This window comes from Anastrepha obliqua, chromosome 2, assembly GCF_027943255.1.
Source record: "Anastrepha obliqua isolate idAnaObli1 chromosome 2, idAnaObli1_1.0, whole genome shotgun sequence".
Classification (NCBI taxonomy): Eukaryota; Metazoa; Arthropoda; class Insecta; order Diptera; family Tephritidae; genus Anastrepha; species Anastrepha obliqua.
In genome coordinates, this window is record NC_072893.1 from 132,977,709 (window position 1) to 132,997,299 (window position 19,591).

General features: G+C 39.8%; 1 protein-coding gene across 4 annotated transcripts in view; it reads right to left on the bottom strand.

Moving 5' to 3' along the window:
* Positions 1-19,591, bottom strand: part of LOC129238549 (PDF receptor) — a 104,512-nt gene that overhangs the window by 37,193 nt on the left and 47,728 nt on the right. The window contains exon 1 of one of the 4 annotated variants that reach the window (XM_054873607.1): positions 12,891-12,965. The exons of the other annotated variants lie outside the window; for them this stretch is intronic. The gene's annotated coding sequence lies outside the window, so the exon portion shown is untranslated. Of the gene's footprint in view, positions 1-12,890; positions 12,966-19,591 lie in introns of those variants that run through there. 4 annotated transcript variants of the gene reach the window in all.

Sequence of the window (19,591 nt, forward strand, 5' to 3'; positions counted from 1 at the left end):
TCTACTTAAAAGCGACATGACAGTCAACATGAAAGCCTGTCACAGACAAACCAGCACGAACGCATACCGCCTGTCTAAGTAAACGGAATGCTGCGCTGCAGGTGCAAGCTGAATTTACACGTAGTTAGAAAAATTGTTGCTTATATTAAAAAATATTTACATCTTAGGAGTGGTAAGCAAAAAACTGTAGAGTGATGATAATGATGACCTTAATATTCAAGTGCAGGAAGGAAGTTGTTGTTTCTGCTTAGTGGCACTTGAAGACCTTTGCAATGCCAATATTTAGTTTCTCTAAAGCCCAGAGCCATAGAACTAAGATGCTAAAATTTATGTAATGCAGATCTGTGACCCGTATCTCAATGAAAGAGATATAGCGAGAGATCGTCGTAGTGTCTGTGAGCTCTGCATTTCTGACCTATTCGTTGTGGAGCTAAACAAGAAACAAGTGGAACTCTTATTGAGCCCTACGAACATTTCGTGGTATGAACTTTGCGTAGACTTACTTTCATACTGAATCCGATAGAATGGCAGAAGAGTTAGAAAACTAGTGGAGAAGTACGGCGAGGTGGCCCATATGTTCTAAATTCTTCATTATTACTCTGCTAACATCATAGTTGAGCAGGTTCTGTATCTCACTAGAGTTCAAAGTTAAAACAGTGCTTGGACTAGGTTTGCTTTCCCTTACTGATCTTAATCATTAAGATATATGTATATACAGGGTGGGCCATATAGCGTTTGCTTTTTGAACCACCTATTTTTTTGGGAATGGTAACACAAATGACATGTTAAATGTGTTCATAATTTACTTAAAGGTTTGACATTTACGAAATGGGACACTATACGCTTGAACAAAATTGGGAAATATTGAAAACCTATTTCCAAAGTGGTGAGTCTTCTTCTTCTTTTCTGATTTTCACATCGGTGGCTACGTCAATAAGCAAAATTGTCGTATTTGGGGCTCAGAAAATCCACACGTTACTGTAGAGAAGCAAATGCATCCACAACGAGTCACTGTTTGGTGCGGGTTTTGGTCTGGCGGCATCATCGGGCCATTTTTTTTTCGAAAATGAGCGAGGAGCCGCAGTTACAGTAAATGGCGAGCGTTACGTGACATGCTCAACGAGTTGTTTCTAAAAATTGAAGAGGATGACATGGACGACATTTGGTTTCAACAGGACGGTGCAACTTGTCACACTGCCAAAGTTACACTCGAACCGTTTTTGAATTCCGATATCAATTGGCCGCCTCGGAGCTGTGATTTAAGCCCGTTGGACTATTTTTTGTGGGGAGCCGTTAGGGACAAATGCTATGCGAACCATCCAGAGACGATTTATGCTTTAAAACACGAAATCGAAGTTGCCATTCATGAAATTGGAGCCCAAACAATCGAAAATGTGCTTAAAAATTGGGTTGATCGAATGACCTACTGTGAAGCCAGTCGTGGCAGTTATTTGAACGATATAATTTTTTATTCATAAATGACAATGTTCAATCTTCAAAATAAAAAAAAAAGTTTGAAAAAATATTGATTAGTGCTTCTTTTGTAGCCGATTCAAAAAGCAAATTTTGCATGGCCCACCCTATATATATATAATATATACATTCTTTTTAGGGGTTTGGCCAAGCTCCTCCTTCTCTTTGTGGTGTGCGTCTTGATGTTGTTCCATAAGGAGGGACTTTCAGTTTTATGCCGACTCCGAACGGTAGATAGTTTTTATGAGGAATTTTTTATAGCAAAAATACACTCGGAGGTTTGCCATTGCCAGCCGAGGAGCGAAGTTCGAAAAAACGTTTTCTTCATTTTGATGTTTCACGGAGATTCGTACATACGCTCTCCGAATTCCGAATGGTAGTTACGCATCACGTAGGCTACGGCGGCCGCATTAGATTAGATAGAATTTCATAAACACAGACCTGTAACAGGTGGTGCTGTGACAGCAGACGGCTGGGGAAGCCAAGTGTTGATTTTCATTAAAAAACAGCGTTAGATCAGCTAATTAACGAAGAGATGCTGTTGGAATAGGTAAACTGTGGAGCGATAGAGATGGTGCCAGATAGATATGAGCAACTTATCTGCAAAAACTCACAGGTGGCTATAATAAATTCCAGCGATAAATATGTAATATGCTACAGCTGCGGTAGCTCCACTCCAGTATTTCTTATGGTGTCATACAAGGTGGCGCAAAATTAATCATTAATTTTTTTTTAAATAACTTCTTTATTAAGTAAATTTTTTTCTTCTTGAGTGATAAGTATACCGATCATCCCTCTGATGGCTATATCGAAAATAGAGTTCCAGAGATGCTTCGAGAGCTGGATCAACCACCGTCGTAAGTCCCATCCAGTTGATAGGGAGTGCTTTGAAGGCGATAACATTACCTGTGAGGAATAAACTTGTATTTTGAACCTATCTCAACAAATTATTACAAATTTAATAAATCCGCCCAATTTGTTCAACATTTTCTTTCTCCTTCGCTATAATTTTCTGTTCACTATGAAATTGGCGTGTAAATCCTTTGTTGGCTGTTTGCTGGTGCTTCCTCTACAGTACAAATATGTGCTGCCTGTCTTTACGTTATCCGAAAACACAGTACGCACAACGCAAAGTACGGTGCCGCCTGCGAGTGGCTTTCGGTTTTTATGAACAGCTATACACTCGGACTCTTGATTTTGGCTCCTGTTGGGCGTTGGGTGAACATTGTTAGAAAGCATTTTTTCTATTATTTGATCTGCCTTCGAACGACGGTCATTTCTCTCCACCACTACCACATATAACGTACTCCAATGTTATTCAAGCGCTTAGCTCAATATTTTCATTTCTCTTCAAATGTTTGACTGTTATTTTTAGCATAGCTGCATCGCTGCTCCCCTTGGCTGGCGCTTAGTGTGGAAATTCTGCTCTGGCTTTGTTACGCTCTAACTGAGTTTTTGCTTTCGGGTTGAAGGGAACAACAATGTGGGAGAGTTAGTCGAGTGCAGTGAAAACAGGATACAAACGACATTTTTTTATTTTATTTTGACTGGCTGAATTTTTGCTGAAGAAGCTTTATAAATAATTTCATTGACTTCAAATACTCTTCTGATAATTACCACGAAATTCAATTATTTACTTCATTTACTCTTCGCAACTGTGCATTTCACTTTTCAGAGCTAGAAGACTCATTTCGAATTCATTAAAATGGCAACGAGACAGAACCAAAACAAATTTACTCCCCACAAATGCCACAAGCTCGACAATGCAACACCAAAATTTTGCCCGTGTTCATTTTGCGTCGCACTTGAGCACGCCCCAAAGTGCTGCAACAATGACAACGCGCTCCAACAGCACCCGGAGCAGCGCACCACCACCAACGACGGTCTCATTGCTGCCTGCCACAAAACGTACTGCAATTAGTCGGATTTGCAAGTTGCATGTCGCTTAAATGTTGCGTGTCAATTGAGAGTGCCATTTCGACTGCCCGCTGACTCTTTATTCCACGAAATAAGTGCCCCAAAGAGTATTGTGTTGTATACAATAGAGCGTAGCACCATAGTGGACGGTGCGGTCGGACATACTAGAATGGAATTTGGTGCAAGAATTTGCGAATTCATTGCGGCTGCGGGCTGCGCGAAAGTACTGTGGTTATGAAGCTGGAATGGTGGCTTTTAATCAGGTGAAATGCAAGGCATCTGTGATGTTTCGTAAATTCGATAAGTGTTGTACTTTTAATTCGCGTAGTGCAGCAGCTTAAATCCTAATAGAATAGTTGTTATGCGAGCGTTAATGCTTGAATGAGTAGAAATGAGGTAATGGTGCGTAGATCAAACACCTTTTTTACGGTTGTTTGGTATTAATAAGAGAGGAGGGAGTTTTTTATGTATTATAATACATTTTCTCTTATTAGTTTGTACTTTAGCTTTGGTTCCGACGCGTATAGTGGCCAACGAAAGCGAATGGAAATCGACCTATAAAATTTGGTGACAAAAGCAGATACACGGCATTAAAATACTTTTTGGTTACAAGTATTCGTTGACTTACGCATTGTTGAGAAGCTTTCCGATACTCTTGGTGAGATGCTATTTACGGTAAGTCTTGCGCTACCAAGTAAACCGACTCTAAGTAGCAATGAATGGACCCCAAACAGTTTGAGACGTATTAATGCTAGGTGCCTCCTGCGTTCCTTCCCATAAAGCGTTTTGATTTGACATATCTCGAATACATGCCTGAGTGCCGTCTATACAATTTCCTTAGTAACAGTTATTATCCATGAAACACCAAATTTAAAAAAAAAATGTTTTCTAATAGCAGTCACCGCACGGCAGGCAATGGCAAACCTCCGAATGTATTTCTGCCATGAGAAAGCTTCTCGTAAAAACCCATCTGCCATTCAGAGGGGACATAAAAATCCATAGTTCCCTTCAAATATGGAAAAACACTAAGGCGCATACCACAAACAGGAAGAAGAGCTCGGCCAAACACCCAAAAAGGTTCATAGTTTTACTCTAAATCACTCAAATAAATAAATACTACTTCTGCTCTCCTCTCATTTCTCGGTTCCCCTACTCAGGACCTATTAATCGACTTAATTTAAACATTGCGCATGAAATTAAACTCCGGAACAAAAGCGCTTCATGTTAGTTTCAAAGGAAAAATAATACTTATAATTAATAAGCATTTCCACTTTCCTTCCTGCTTCGGTAATTCATTACGCAGCTGCAATAACTACTTCTACTTCTAGACAAGAACACGAGTGCTAACAGCTCAATAATTAGTTTGTCAAGAAAATGTAAATGATTGGCAGCGATGATAAAATTGCCAAAGCTCCACTGTTTTTCTTTTGCGCGCACAATTTTCCATTTGAGTCGCATAGAAGGTGAATACAGTAGGAGTGGCAGCAGGCAGTGGCTGAGCTGGGAGAAGCAATTTTCTTCTATAACCCACGCACCGCTCAGCTTCTCTCCAAGCGGATGATGCGCTCAAAGGTTGAAGGACAATACAGTGGCGAAGTCTCAGTTCAATGGCTAAGGGAATGTATAAAAGCTGACGACCAAATAACTGTATCTTAGCTGTGGGACGAGAAGTGGGTCGAGAAAAAAAATGCGGCAGCTGAAGCTGATGGGCCAACCAAGCCGAAAAGCAAATGATTTTCTTGTGGTTATGTTGGAAGGATTTTTGGTGTATGAGTGAATACGTGTGAGTGCGGCTGGTTTTGTGGCATTTTTGGTGGTATTTGTCTGCACTAACACAGCAATAAATGTGTGTACGTATGTATGTATCTACTTGTATGAGAGAGCGAGGAAAATTAAAGCCAATAGCGATTTTTGCAAGCGCAGCGCATTCAAGCGAAACCAGTCCACAGAGGCTGGCAATGCATACACAAGCTTTCGCTTGTAAAGCGGGTGAGGCAACAAACAGTTGCAAGGCAGTTGTATGCGCAACGCTATGTGATAAAACGCTTGACTAGGCCAAGGCGGTGCAGCAGCCACAAAAGAAACCTATTAAACTTTAATGCGATGTAAGTGAAGACATAACAGACACGAAAGCAGACGAAAATTCAAATGCCTGTAAGAAAATTTTAGTTAATTTTTTCTGATTAAAGGTTGAATTATTTGGATACTAGTGAAAATAAGACGAAAAGGTGGTTACGAGTTTAACAAAGCGCGCCAGTCGGGAAGCCGCTGGATCTTTATTCGTTGCGTTTTATGTCGTAAAGTTCATACAGCTTATTGTTCCATCGCCTACGATACTCGCCGTTCTCAACGTGGAAAGTTCTAAAAATCTTCCAAGCTTCTGCGTCATACGTTAAGACGGGCATGATGAGAGCCTTAGTTTTGTTCGACGAGAGAGGACTATTTCTATATCTGCTAACTACTCTTTCGTATAGTTATTTTTTATTAGAAATAAGTATTGCCAGAAATTTACTAGATATGATTTTAATATTTCATGTGGCCTCAACACACATTAGAATCACTTACGACATCGCCGAGAGTTGTGGTGCTGTATTGTCCTGGCAACCATCAGTTTCGACGAGTTTTCCCTCAGGGTTGCCATAAACAAATTTGTTGAAAAGCAATTGAGATGCTAATGTTTGCTTAGTTACATTATTTGCTTGCCTTCTGGTAATTGTAGGAGTACTTGGCTTTGTTGGCAAAGAATGTGCTGATGGTGTTGCATAATTGCTTAGCTAGGCGCTGGTGTGTGCTACAAGCGGCTGTCAAATTAAAGGCGCGGCAGCGTGCAGTAAAGAATGAATTTTGAATGAATCAAGGGAGTGGAAAATAATGTTCTTTTGATATTAATTTCCGGCGAAAGCTGAGAGATTTTTGGGGTCTTTGTTCATTAATAAAAGTGTCGTAGCCTTTAGTAGAGTTTGGCACAGAGCTGACATATACGCAAACAGCTATTTTTTTGAAAAGATGAATATTTTGTTTTCAAAATTTTATTAGTAATAGGAAATAATCCATGAATTTGATTAGGGCAATTTGATTTCATAGTAAAAAAAGCAGTGTCCCGATCGAAGGAGTCGGTTCTGATTTATTGCAGTTTGAAAATTATTTGTTTATTTTTTTAACGCATTTTGGCCCGTAGGCGGGTCTATTTTTTATTTTTATGTAATTTATTTTGAAGAAGAGCCTTTCTGGAGAAATTAGCCTCCAATTAGAAAAAATCGAGTGCAAGTTGCGGGCATCTGCGCATAGCTATTACCTTACATATGTACGTACATATTTTCGGACTCCATTTTACAAGGTATAGAGAAAAGGTATGCAACATAGGCCTAGCCATGCTAACCCTTTTTTGAAGTGAAACTTCTTAGGCGTCGATGGACGAGCGAAAATGTAGAGTAAAATTTCAAGGCCATGCAGCGTGTGGACATTTTCGTCCCGCGAGAGTGAAAAAAGATGTAACGTAGAGGAAAAGGAGAGAGAGAGATATACCTTATATATATCTTAGATACACTTTAGGCTATTTTTCCTGAGTTTTTCCTTGTGGTGGCTAATTTCTAGTGAGAAATAACACTACCTACTTTTTGCGCTTGTTTGTTGGTGCAAACTTGTAGGAAATATATTTTTGGTGCCTACTTTTTGGCGTTATATTTTCTTGGTGCCTACTGTTTGGGGCGTTTTTTGGTCCCAATTTTTTGGCGTGTTTTTTTGGGTGCCTACTTTTTGGCGCTTATTTCCGTTTCCTAGTACTTGTGTGTAGTATAAAGTGCAATCCATTCCGGCGTCCGATTTATTGGTATTGCCTTGTGGCAATTTGTGCCGTTACTGCGATCCTGGAAGCGCTGCGTTTGTGCGGGAGTAGTGCGCGTTGTTGGCACAGTTTGTGTCCGTTTTTTATAAATTTTGTCTATTTGTATTCTCTGCAAATGTTGTGAATTTATTTAGATATATATTCTTTCTCTCTCTCTCATTCTCTCTCGGGTCTGTCCCCCTTTTTCTTTGTCTGCCTTGAAAGTTTCACTTTTGTTATGTGTACTACACTACACGCACTTTTTTTACGTAGGAATATATTTTTATTGAAGTTTAGATTAAGAAATGTGAAAAAAAGGACCGAATGCTATTCTCGAAGTTTTATTTTGTAACTGCCTGGCTTATATGCGAATTTAAAGTTCATTAAAAAGTATTCCTATACCTTTTAGGACATTTCATTCATTTTTGCCATACACAATTCTATAATTTTATTTTTTGCGGGGCAAGGCCCCATATCGTTGGTCGCATAGCAGCTAAGTGCTTACGAATATATGTATATATGTACATGTGTATATGAATTTGTACACCATATATGTATATGTACATACATTCATGCCGAGCCATACCCTTGACTTTTTATCAACGTTTGCTCCCTCGCATTGCCGACAGCGGAATACCGTCGACAAGCGGAAAGCGGCAGGATATGCACTACATAGGCATATATGTATATGTGCATATGTATTTATCCGCGGATGTTTATGTGTAGGCATGAAGATTTTAGTATTACTACGAATCGGGCGACCTCTGTAGAGTAGAAACTGTGCAATTATTAATTTAAAAAAACTCAAGGCTTTAAAACTTCTTTTTGAAATATTTTTGCTTAAAGAGGAGTGGTGCTTGATTGTGTTGAGGTGAATCTGGGTTTATTTGTTGAGCATTGAAGTCATACTGCTTCGGAGGCTATTAAAGTCTATGGATGCCAGACAGATTCCGACTTCCACATGATTTTAACGCAAAGGTAAAGAGCGTGTAAGCACTATAAAATTTATAAATTATTTCGTAAGGAAGTTGCCGCTTCCTTAAATATTTCAGAGGAAGACTAAAGGATAGCTTTAAAACATTAATTTCTTACCCAAATAATTATTATTAAAAAAGATCTGCGTTACAAATGGAGAATGCCTAGAGAATGCCATTTAGCTTCAAATTAGAGACATTGATTGGTTTTTTCAAGACTTCTTGAATGAAAAAGACGTCTTATGCTTTGGAGAGTAGTTTTTGCTCAAAGGATTGGGTAAGGCGAAAACAAAACTGCTAAAGAATGACCTGAGCATTAGAGGGTGGATCCATACAAATAGCTAAATAGCTGAAAAGCATAAGGAAGGAGTATAGAGTGTTTTTTTACTTTTTGTCACCTTCTCCCATTGAGTCAACCAAATGCTTAAAATTGTTTGAAAATTCCTTTTTCCTGGCGGTCGTTTGCATTTGCTCCATATAAAAAAAGAATTTCGAGCATTTGTTAGATGGTAGAAAACTCATATTACCGTCAACAAAAAAAACTACTAAAAGTCAGTGCGAATTTTGAGCCACCTTAAACTGTCACAAAATTATTCCAGTTTTTCTAAAAATGCACACTAAAAAGTTTGAAATTTCGATCCAAATATGTTGAATCTTTTTAAATTTTGCACAAAGTTTGAAACTTTGAGTTGTATGGATTTTGCTGTAGTACGAACTACATTTGTATAATACAAAAAAATTAAATAGGAAGTAGAAATAGTCAAAATGTCGCGCTGCTATTATTGCGAACAGATGGTATGTATGTATGGATGAATAAATGTCTTGATGGGAAGCTATGAATTTCACTGTTCCTTATACTTTCCCCCTTTAATGACATTTATTTATATACATTATTGGAATTTATTTGCACAACGCTTGTTGCCAATATTTATGTCGCTATTTATGAATAACACGAAAGCCAATCTGGCGTACATCCAAAGCACATCCTTTTCTGTATAAAAATGAGTCTTGCTTCCATACTTTTTATGTGCTTTCTTATCTTTATTGCTTTTTGCTTCTGTTGCCGCTTTTCAGTTCATTTTTTCTATAATCGTTTTAAATTTTTCTCGTTCTTTCATTTTCCTTTTTCTCACCTTTTCGCATTCGTGGCGCAGCTCTGTGATATTCTGGGTTGTGTTGCATGTTCTGGACATTGATTGACTTATGTAAAGCGATATACTGCCGTCAAGATTATGAAGCTGCCAGCAGTGTCGTCTTACATTTGCTGTAAATATCGAGGTGGTTGCCGTTGCGTATGCTGCGATTGGCATTGAACTTGGAAATGGTAGTCGTTACGAGTTCATACAAATCACAGATAGCATTGGCATGCTTGCATGTGTATGAGGATAAATTCATAAATACTTATGCAAGTAGCTTTTTATTGGTAAATTCAACACGAGGTGCGGCCGCGTGCTGTACGCTGTGCACTCAGACAGGTCATGCACTTAAAGTTCAAGTTTAACTAATGCAGATACTCGTGCTTAGATACACACATCCGTATACAAGTTGGTGCAAATTTGCTCACCCTATCGGAAGATTTATAATTTCTGCAAATGGCAGATTACGTTCATCTCATTTGACACTTGTGAAATAGACAGCCGCGGTATACAAACGGACGAGCAAGGAAACGCGTAAAAATCGAAATAAAGGTTTCTATCACTCAAAATTACCTGCTATACAAAAAAATTGTTTGACATCATTTCACGGTAAAACCTGCGCAAACAGCCTTTATAAAATACAACAAGGAAGGAAAGGCATCCTTTTTTTGGTTTTTATAATTTAAAAATACACTAAAGGGGTTTCCAATAACAGGTGTTATCTATCGCAATCGAGAGATGATTAACGATGTTTTATAGCCGGAATTGGATGGTATTGATTTGGACAACGTTTATTTTCAACCAGATGGCGCTACGTGCCACACAAGAAACGAAACCATTGATCCTCTACGGGAAGAGTTTCCGGACTGTCTTATCTTTCGAAGAGGTGATCACAATTGGCCACCGTGATCTTGTGATTTCACACATTGTGACTTTTTTCTTTCAGACCACGTGAAAGAGAAGGTCTACGCCAACAGCCCAGGGTCGATTTAAGACCTCAAAGATGGAATTCGTAAGGTTATCGAGGACATACGGCAGCCACCGTAAGTGTGGTCGTGAAGGTAATTTGCCTGATGTTATTTTCCACTATTAACGGCATACCTTCCTCTTTATAATAAAATAAATATCCGATCATTTATATTAAAAAATACCATTTTTCTTTGAATATCAAAATATCACCTCTTATTGGAAAGCCCTATATTTTGCTTCACATTAGCATATTTGAAAAACGTACGAAGCAAGATCTAACAAAAATTGTAAGTCCGTCTCGTGCTCTTATTCAGACACGGCGGCTGTATGTGGGCCAATGACTCAACATTAAACATTGCCAACACATTTAGAATTAGGGAAAAATTGTTATGAAAGTTAAAGAGTTTTCGACGTCTTTCATGCCAAAGCCGTCCCTTAGACCAGCAAAATCTAATGGAATTTTCATTCATCAAAGTAGAACAAAGTGAGAAAAGACTAACTGCAGTAAAAATACGAAGCAAAGTAATATTAAAAAATGAACGCGATGATTCAACAATGCAGCCTGTTGTGGCCGATGCAAACAAGTCATCATTTCCTGTTGCAACGAAGGGCACAGAGAATAGCAAAGTAGCAAAAAATGAATGAAAGCTGTTACATATTTATTATAAGCTGCGATAACACTAATTACAAAAACTACAAAAATACTAATTACAAAAACAACAAGCGGGCTCAGTGCTAATTACAGGCGCTTAAGCTAAACAATTGCTTATAAATAAGCAAGCAACGTAGCGTTCGCTGGGCAGGTTGGGCAACAATAGCTTCACAGCACAAAAGCATAGGGCTCTGCATTGTTGAAGCATATACCAGGGTGCACAAAAGCTCGAGCAGGTCGTGCCGAACTGCAAGTGCGGTGGCAATACAAATAACCAACTAAAACAAATATTTCTGTATGATTTTTACGAGTATTCATGGCAGCATTCATTATGACTAAATATAAAATTTAAATTAAACCACAACAAAGCTGTTGCAATGTTGGTGGCGCAATGTGGCGCGGATGGCGAAAGGATCAAGTGCGCTACTGTTGCTAAAATATAATAACTCATATGTAGAGTTCGCGCAATTAAAATAATGAAAAGAGGGGGAAAATGTATAATAATTGTGGCAGCCACATTTGCTAACCCACACACTCACACATACACATTTATGTACAATGTAACAACAACAACTGACAACAAAGAGTGTGTATTCGAATTGCTCTTAGCGCGTCTAATCCGACTCAACCACACTCACGTATACGTTCACTTCAAAGCACACGCAGTCCCACACACACTCATACACATACATGTGAAAGGGGTGAAAGTGAAAAGTTAAGCGTCTGAGCAATTTGCTGCACGCTTAGCGACGCTCTTATTGAATTTTACTACCATCAGCGGCTTTGGGCTGTTATTACTGTTACTGTTGCCGCTTCATAGGCAGATTAACGTCTGCAAATCAGCTTTGCAGTAAGTCAAATGACTCACGGTCTTACAGCGACCGTCGTCAACTGCGTCGAACGGTGCAGCCACTAAAACAATCCCTCCTCCTCTTCTGGGGAGACGCCCTTCCTGGAACTACCTTGCATTACTTTGGGAAGGCTAGGAACGGTCCAATACTATTCACCCACGTCTGGGTTCACCATATTTGTAGCCAGCTTCATGCTATAGCCTCGTATTCTAATGTCTCAGTGTCGTCATACCAGTGGTATGTGTGGCATGCTCTCAGGTTCCTCTCACATGGGCGTATGTAGGTATATTATACGCTATCGAGGTTTCTTTTGCATCTGCAGCAAAGAAGATGTTGCGGTAATATTATACTGTCTTATGCCGTCATGAGCACATGACTCGACCGTCTGTTATTTGTCGTCAGTTCGTAGACAGTCCACCTCCTATCGGGATTTGTTAATTTGTTTTTCCCTGCGATTTGCGCTGCAACTCCGCGCATTGCAGGTTTTGCAGCATTATCCTCTTTGCAAAATTTTTAACTGCGTTCCAACAGTCATGTGATGCACACATTATTGATTAAGCTGTCTGGGCTCAGCTGTTCGCCCAAGATTAACTCATGCGTCCGGCGTGCTTCGTTGAAACGATCGCCGTAGAAGAACACGCGCTTCGCGCTTTCTATTGCATTGTTGCAGTTTGGACAGAACGAAGTGCCCTCCATATGAAAACGATGGAGGTACTTCAAGACACATCCGTGGCCGCTCAATGTTTGGGTTAAATAGTAATCTACGTCACCGTGTCTTTTGGTCACCCATTGGCTAATTTTGGTGATAAGTCTATAGGTCCAACGTCCGTTAACAGACGAGTCCCATCTACTTTGCCATTTTTCTAACGAATGCAGACGTTCTGCAGCTTTCGCTTCAGTTGTCCGCTTTACTCCTTGTCTATCATAAAGTTTACATGATGTTGAACCTTTGTGAGACACCAATGCAGTATACTTACCGAGTTGCCAGTACGCGCGCTAGTTAACAAAAAAAAAAAAAAAACAGAAGCGACTACTTGCACTCCCTTTCGCTTAGCTAAGTATAGTAAATGCATTTTCCAAGCGGCAATGCCTTACCTGCCACAGATCATGAAGAACTCAAACTCTTGTAGTCTTTGGCTAAAAATACGAGGTCGATTTTTCAATCACTCAGGCTGATTTATCCATTTTCACTTCAAGTCTACAAAAGAGAAAATAGTACATAAATTCTGCCGATTAACATTTGATAATCGGGTTGCCTTGTTAAGCATTTAAATTATTTTTTAATTCTAGAGAAACTATTTTAACACTAAACGCTTTGTTATGGTTTTTTTTTCGAATTACATAAGAAAAAAAAAAAATAGTGACAGTTCGGAAAGAATTGTTTTTTCTTTCTGATTTTATTGCCTAGTGTAGGCAGAACTTTTTTATTCGACCGTAGAGTCGACTTGTAGAGTCAACATCTTGGAACGAGTTCAATACATTTCAATCTCATTTCCCATTCAAAAATTTGCATATTCCAGCGCCAGCCAACTAATTGCCAAAATCTCCAAACATCTCACCCAGTGCATAAGATTAATTTGCCGGCTGCATACCCCAGAAACCGCGGTTAAGCAATTGAAAATCGTTTACACTGAAAGCTCGTAGGCATCGTGATGGCCATTGAATTTTTATGTTGCCTCTTTAACGCCCAACCTGCTTCTTCAGCACGACGCCGTCGTCATGCATCCACTGCCCGAAGCAATGCGCGCTCTGACTCACTCTGAGTACTTAATTGCAGCCTATTTTGTGCAACAACTCCTGTTCGCTAAATAATTTGCAACTTTGCACCAATCACCGTCAGAGCCAAAGCTAGCGTTAGCAGGTTAGAAAGGCGGATAGATGGATGGACGATTGGTGATGAAACTTCCAGCCAAAAAGTTTTTAATTATTTCTCGTTATATTGAGGGAGAGTAGAGGATGCTGGCAGCAGCGAGTAGGCTATATGTTTTTGACTGCTGTGGCTGCCACGTGCCGTATAAAATTGCAAAGCCCAGTGGAAGGCAGGACAACTGGACATAAAAGCGAGAAATTGCGGAAACTTGCAGAGCCTTGTCGACTGTGCGTGGCAAAATCAGGCCACAAACTTTTTATGAGAGCAGCCAAAGCAGTGACGGAGGGGGCAGAGAGCAGGCAAAGTAATAAACAAACACAGAAGCAAAAATCTGCAGCCTATTAGACGACCTTGCATACGCGGCCCAAAGGCGGCAGAGGTAGAAACGAGTTGGAGGGGTGGCGACACAAGCCGAGAGCTGCTGCTGGTTGTGCATATTTTTTATGCGTAACGAAATTGAAACGGGGCACGCTTAATAATGGCGTATTGCGTAACACAAAGGACGAGACACAAAAGAAAAAATAAAAAGAAAGACAAAGCGGCTAATCGGCGCAAGAGCGATTTGAAGTGTAAATGCGCCAAAGCAAGCGGAGCTTGGAATGCCAATTTAGCACTAAAAGATAATAGAAAGCTAAGGAATCACACACAGACAATTGTAAAAATAAGAATATGCAGCCGAAAGCAAATGTGGAAAGCAAAAAAATGTCAAACAAAACGAAACGCAACTGCGCCGTTCGAGGGCTGTACAATAACAAATGGTAATCAAAAGTCGTTCAGAAGTGGTGACGAGTGGCGGCTGCCTTTTTGAATACGTTGATGAAATTTCGTGTTTGCCCAGGGAGGGGAGCGTAAGCGGAGTTGTGTGGCACACGAGCTCTTGGCGGTGAAATGAAATTGAAAAACTCACACTGAAAGCATAAATGAAAAACGTGTTAATGGGGAAACGCCAACTTGATACGCTTCGGAAGGAGCGAACGAAACGGCGAAGTGGATGAAAAGTGGCGCAAATGCTGGGGAAAAAATATCCATACGCCTTTTGAAGCACAATCAATTGAGGTATGAATTTTGAACAAAAACGCAATGCGTGCTACAAAAAATACCCAACAAACACACAAACCAATGCACTCAAGTGTTGCAGCTATGCTTCCTCAAAAGCACTCGAAACGCGCACAAGATGCTAACAAAGCAAATTCTCTGTCCAAACAAAGCAATTTAAGTCCAACAATTATTTCCATTTATTGTCCACATTGCCACCAAGCGGCTCATTCAATCCCCACAAATTGCGTCCTTTGTCTTTTGCAAATTCCCCATTGTTAGCAATTTCCCTACCACATGCCACACGGCGCTCGATTACAAATCACAAAGTGTATAGTTATGAGCATTAAATGTGTCTAGTTGCATGCAACAAACCGGTAGTTCGAGCAAACTACAATAATAGGCAATCTTTCAAATTAAGTGCGACAATGCTACCATCAAGACACCCCGCCCCGTGCAAATCTTGTTACTTTTCTCCAACTGCTTGCAATGCACCGCCCTCTGACCCATCTACTCTTTCGAGTGCAATAAATTTTGCACATAATAGCGCCTGGGCTCCCAAGCACACTGCTGCGGCAAGCTGTGGCCAACACAATTGCCTACCTTTCGTTTGGGACAAAGCAGCGCAGTTCCGGAAGCCTCAGCAGGCGCAGCAGTCTCTCGTAATGAATGCAGTCAGCTGGCGTTTTTGCCTATCCGTGCAACGGAGTATTGAAAGATATGACAAGCTCCTAAAGTTGGTGGTGCCAGCAGTGGAGAAGCATCAACAACAAAGGCTGCGGAAACATCCTCTGTTGCCACCTCAGCACGCTTTAGCTATTCTTCATATTGATTATGAAATAATCCAGAAAATAATTGTTTGAGGCTGATGCATCCACTGTCGAAATGGCTTAATTAATAAAGCAGGACGTAGCTAAAGCAGGCATAGCCTTAAAATTCTAAAGACGACTTCGAACGGACATCGAAATATCGACCGACAAACTGCTAACAGTGAGAGCGGGATCATTCATCATTATTGCTTCCTTAAATCATCCTGGCCATCTCATCCGATTACTGGATATCGCCTGCATCTACTTCCAGCTTAACTTGACTTGCGCCGTCTCGCGGCTAACAGTTCTTTACCAGGTTTCTCTTTTCCTGCCACACGCTCTTCCTTTCGCTGTGAGTGGGTTTCATTCCATTGCCTTCTTCGCAAGGTTACCGCCTTCCTTGCGTGTGTGACCAATCCACTTCCTTTTCTGTCTTCTAATTCACATGTATAGCGGCTCCATATTTGTTTTTTCGAGCAATTCCTTGTTTGGCATTATTTTTGCCCAGAAAATTCGGAATATAATCCTAAGTCAGCTTTGACAAAAACTAGTAAGCTAGTAAGTAGTAAGTTATAGTGGTGGTGAGCTAATGTGCAGCAGTACCGACAGCACATTCGATTTGAAGAGTCTTACATTTAAACTGGAACTTTATTCCCTAGCCTAAGTATACATTTTCTGTAGTAAATGGAGTAAATACTCTCATTACTTGTAAATAATAATACTAATAGAGAAACGAAAAACCTGAAAGTTGCTTTCATAATCCCCTTCACGGAAAAGTATGGGCAGATTTGTTATCAGCAAACTTGAGTTCAATTGGTGGACATATTTGATATTTCTGAAACTTAACAAAGCTCTTAACTGTTGTTAAGTGAAAGGAAGCTATTAGCACACATTTTGCAACCAATTGAATGCTGGTTTAAAAGTCAATTCCTTTCCCTTTCGTATTATACAATGCTTTCTGTCAGTTTTTTGTTCGCTTAAATTTTTTTCACTTCGGGTACCTTTTGGCCTGTACTCTCGGTGCCGACTCCAATCATGTGCAGTCTGAATATCCCCAACCGCACAATGGTCAGTTGTTTTTGTTTAGTCGGCGTTACCTTAGTGAGCAACACAATAACAAATCGGCAGCTATAGAAATCAGAAAGCATTCATTTTTCGCTTTACTTTGTCTGCTTATTTCTATTTATTCTGCTTAGTGGAGTTCGGTAACAGTGCACATACACCGAGCCAGGAGCAACAGGAATAAAGATATTTCTTTTATTTTCAAAAATTTTAATAGTATTCGAAAATAACTCAAATGGTGCATTTGATTCATGGCAGTGATAATAAAGATTTCAGGGTTTCATAGAAAAAAAAAACAAAACAGTACTCCCAATGGTTGAGTATTTTTTGAAAACTATGTTTTTTAACACATTTTGGTCTATGCCTAAGTTTGTACCATTTGTATATAAAAAAAAATTTCAAGAGAGATTATCCTCAAAATACAAAAAAGCATTCTGTGCTTAGTTATTAGCGAACATAAATATTTTTTTTTTACTTTAGTTTGTAAGTGTGAAAATACTCGTACATATATATATACATAATTCCCACTTTCAATAAATTTACTGAGGCTTGTTTAGGTTTTTTTTTAGATCTCTCCCTAGGCTTCAAAAAATTATCTTTGTGAAATGTTGAATAGAAAAATTTCCTACTGGGTCGTTTAGAAGTTATGTCTGTGAAAATTTTCAACATTTTAATATTCATGTCAAATAATAAGCTTCCGTGCCTAGATGCTCCGCTGCATGCCACAAATGAAGTGCGCTTACTTTTGTTTGCTTGTATATGTGTGAGTGAGTGTCGTAATTGGTACGTTTGAACTTTGCATAAAAGGGAGATTATTTATGTACCAAAGTGTGATTAGCATACAGACTAGATGGTGTCTGAAAGTCATTGCCTAATTGGGGCGCGTGGCAGTTATTTGAGATATTTTGAGAAGATTAAGTGAATAAAAAAAGTAGACAATTTTCAAGCAAGTAACTGCGTTGCGAATAAGAATAGATTAATTAAACTTAAATGTGGCACGTACCATATCAAAGTGATGCCCATTTGAAGGCACAACGAAAAGGTAAAAGTTTTCATAACAAAACTCTTTTGGTGGCAGAACTCTTTTGGTGGCAGAACTCTGTAGCGAAACGACATTTTGAACAGCTTTACAATTTATCTTCACTTATATCACTTCATTTGCGGTTCATTTGCATTTGCATGCAATTTTCGCTCGCCACATTGTAGTCAATATCTGCAGAGTAGCATACCTTAAGGTGGTTTTATTAATGAGCCTCGCTCGATCTATTAAGTAATGCGGACATTTCTTGTTTTGCTCGAACAGCTGAGCTGCTGCGACAAGGAAGTGAACTACTTACTTCGACTCAGCATCAGGGACAGCATATTTATTGAAAATTTAAATTCCACGAAAGCGAAAGTAGTTCACTTTCTTTGGCGCGATAGAGCGTAAATCGTTTTCTTTTCAATGCACAAGATTTGCATTTATTTTTATTCACTTAACGCTTTCCTTAATACGCGCGAACAGTGGCCTGCGTTCCAGCCAACAATGGCTTCCTTGTAGCAAGACTTCGTGCATACAAATAACTATAGCCATCTGCCATCTGACAACAACGGCATAGTCGCGCCTGTCGCTTCTGTTGTTGCCGCTCCTCTCTACAGGCATCTCGCCGCTTAGGTCCATTTAAATGCGACTACTTTTCCGTTTCCTTCACAGCCAGGGGGTCTGCAAACATTGCTCGCTTCGTGTCTGCTGCCGCTATTCACGCCATTAATTCTTTCACCGAGCCACACACGCCTCACTCCAACTTGTCCAATTGTCAGTGTCACGACCAGCGCGCAACGTGTTGCAAGTAGGGGAGCACAAGGAAGTGCAAATAAAAGAAAAGTTGAGCAGAGCGAAAGTTCGCTCGTTAGGCTCGGCGCGCGGTCGTCAGACAATTGTGACTTAATGTTCTGCGCTTTAATCCGCTTGCAACGGAGCACCGTTAATGGATATGCCACGTTTATCCACTAGCTGTTGACTGTTGTATCAACACCAGCCTTGCACAAAATACAGGGTGGCTGATGAATTTTGCTACATTAAGAAACTCAAATAACTTTTTTTTTAGTGTATGGAATTCATTTATTTTTTTTTTCAAGTTGAAGGTCATTAAATTTTATTAAATGTAGCTTAACTATTATAGTTTTAAAAATAATTGAATTTAAATGCCCCCCATGCTCGTTGACACAAGTGCGGCATCTTAGTAAAAAGTTGTTCATTGATGCCTTGAGAGTTGCGACAGGAATAGCCGCAATTGTTGCCCGAATGGATTGTTTTAGTTCATCCAAATTTGTTGGCTTTGTTTTATAAACTTCTTGTTTACATAAACCCCACAAGAAAAAGTCAGGTGCAGTAAGGTCAGGCGACCTGGGGGGCCAACGAAATTGGGAGTTTCTTGAAATCAGTTTATTGGGAAATTTTCGTCGCAACTCTGTCGTAACAGTCTGGGCTATGTGAGACGTTGCCCCATCTTGTTGAAACCACACAGAGTTGAAAGGAATTCTCTTTCGGCGTGGTTCTGGATAGAAAAATTCTTTCAGCATTTTCAAATAACGGTCTCCAGTAACCGTAACGGTGTGACCATTTTCTTCAAAAAAATAAGGCCCGACAATACAGCGTGAATAAACCGCACACCACACTGTCACGCGAAGAGGATGCAATTCCGTCTCGTGGAGTATCTGTGGGTTAGAAGTACTCCATATTCGACAATTTTGTTTGTTCACATTGCCCTTTAAATCGAAATGGGCCTCATCAGACATGAAAAGGCAGTTTAACATGTTTTGGTCTTCTTTCACCATTTGCAGGATCTTCTGGCAAAATTCCAAGCGAATCGGCAAGTCTGCTGCATTCAGTTTGTTAACCATTTGAATTTTGTAGGGAAATAAGTCTAAATCTTTGTGCATTATTGTTTGCAAAGACTGTCGGCTGACACCAAGTTGAGCAGATAAGCTTCTTGTTGAAACCCTTGGATTGCTTTGTATAGCTGCAGCTACAGCAGCGA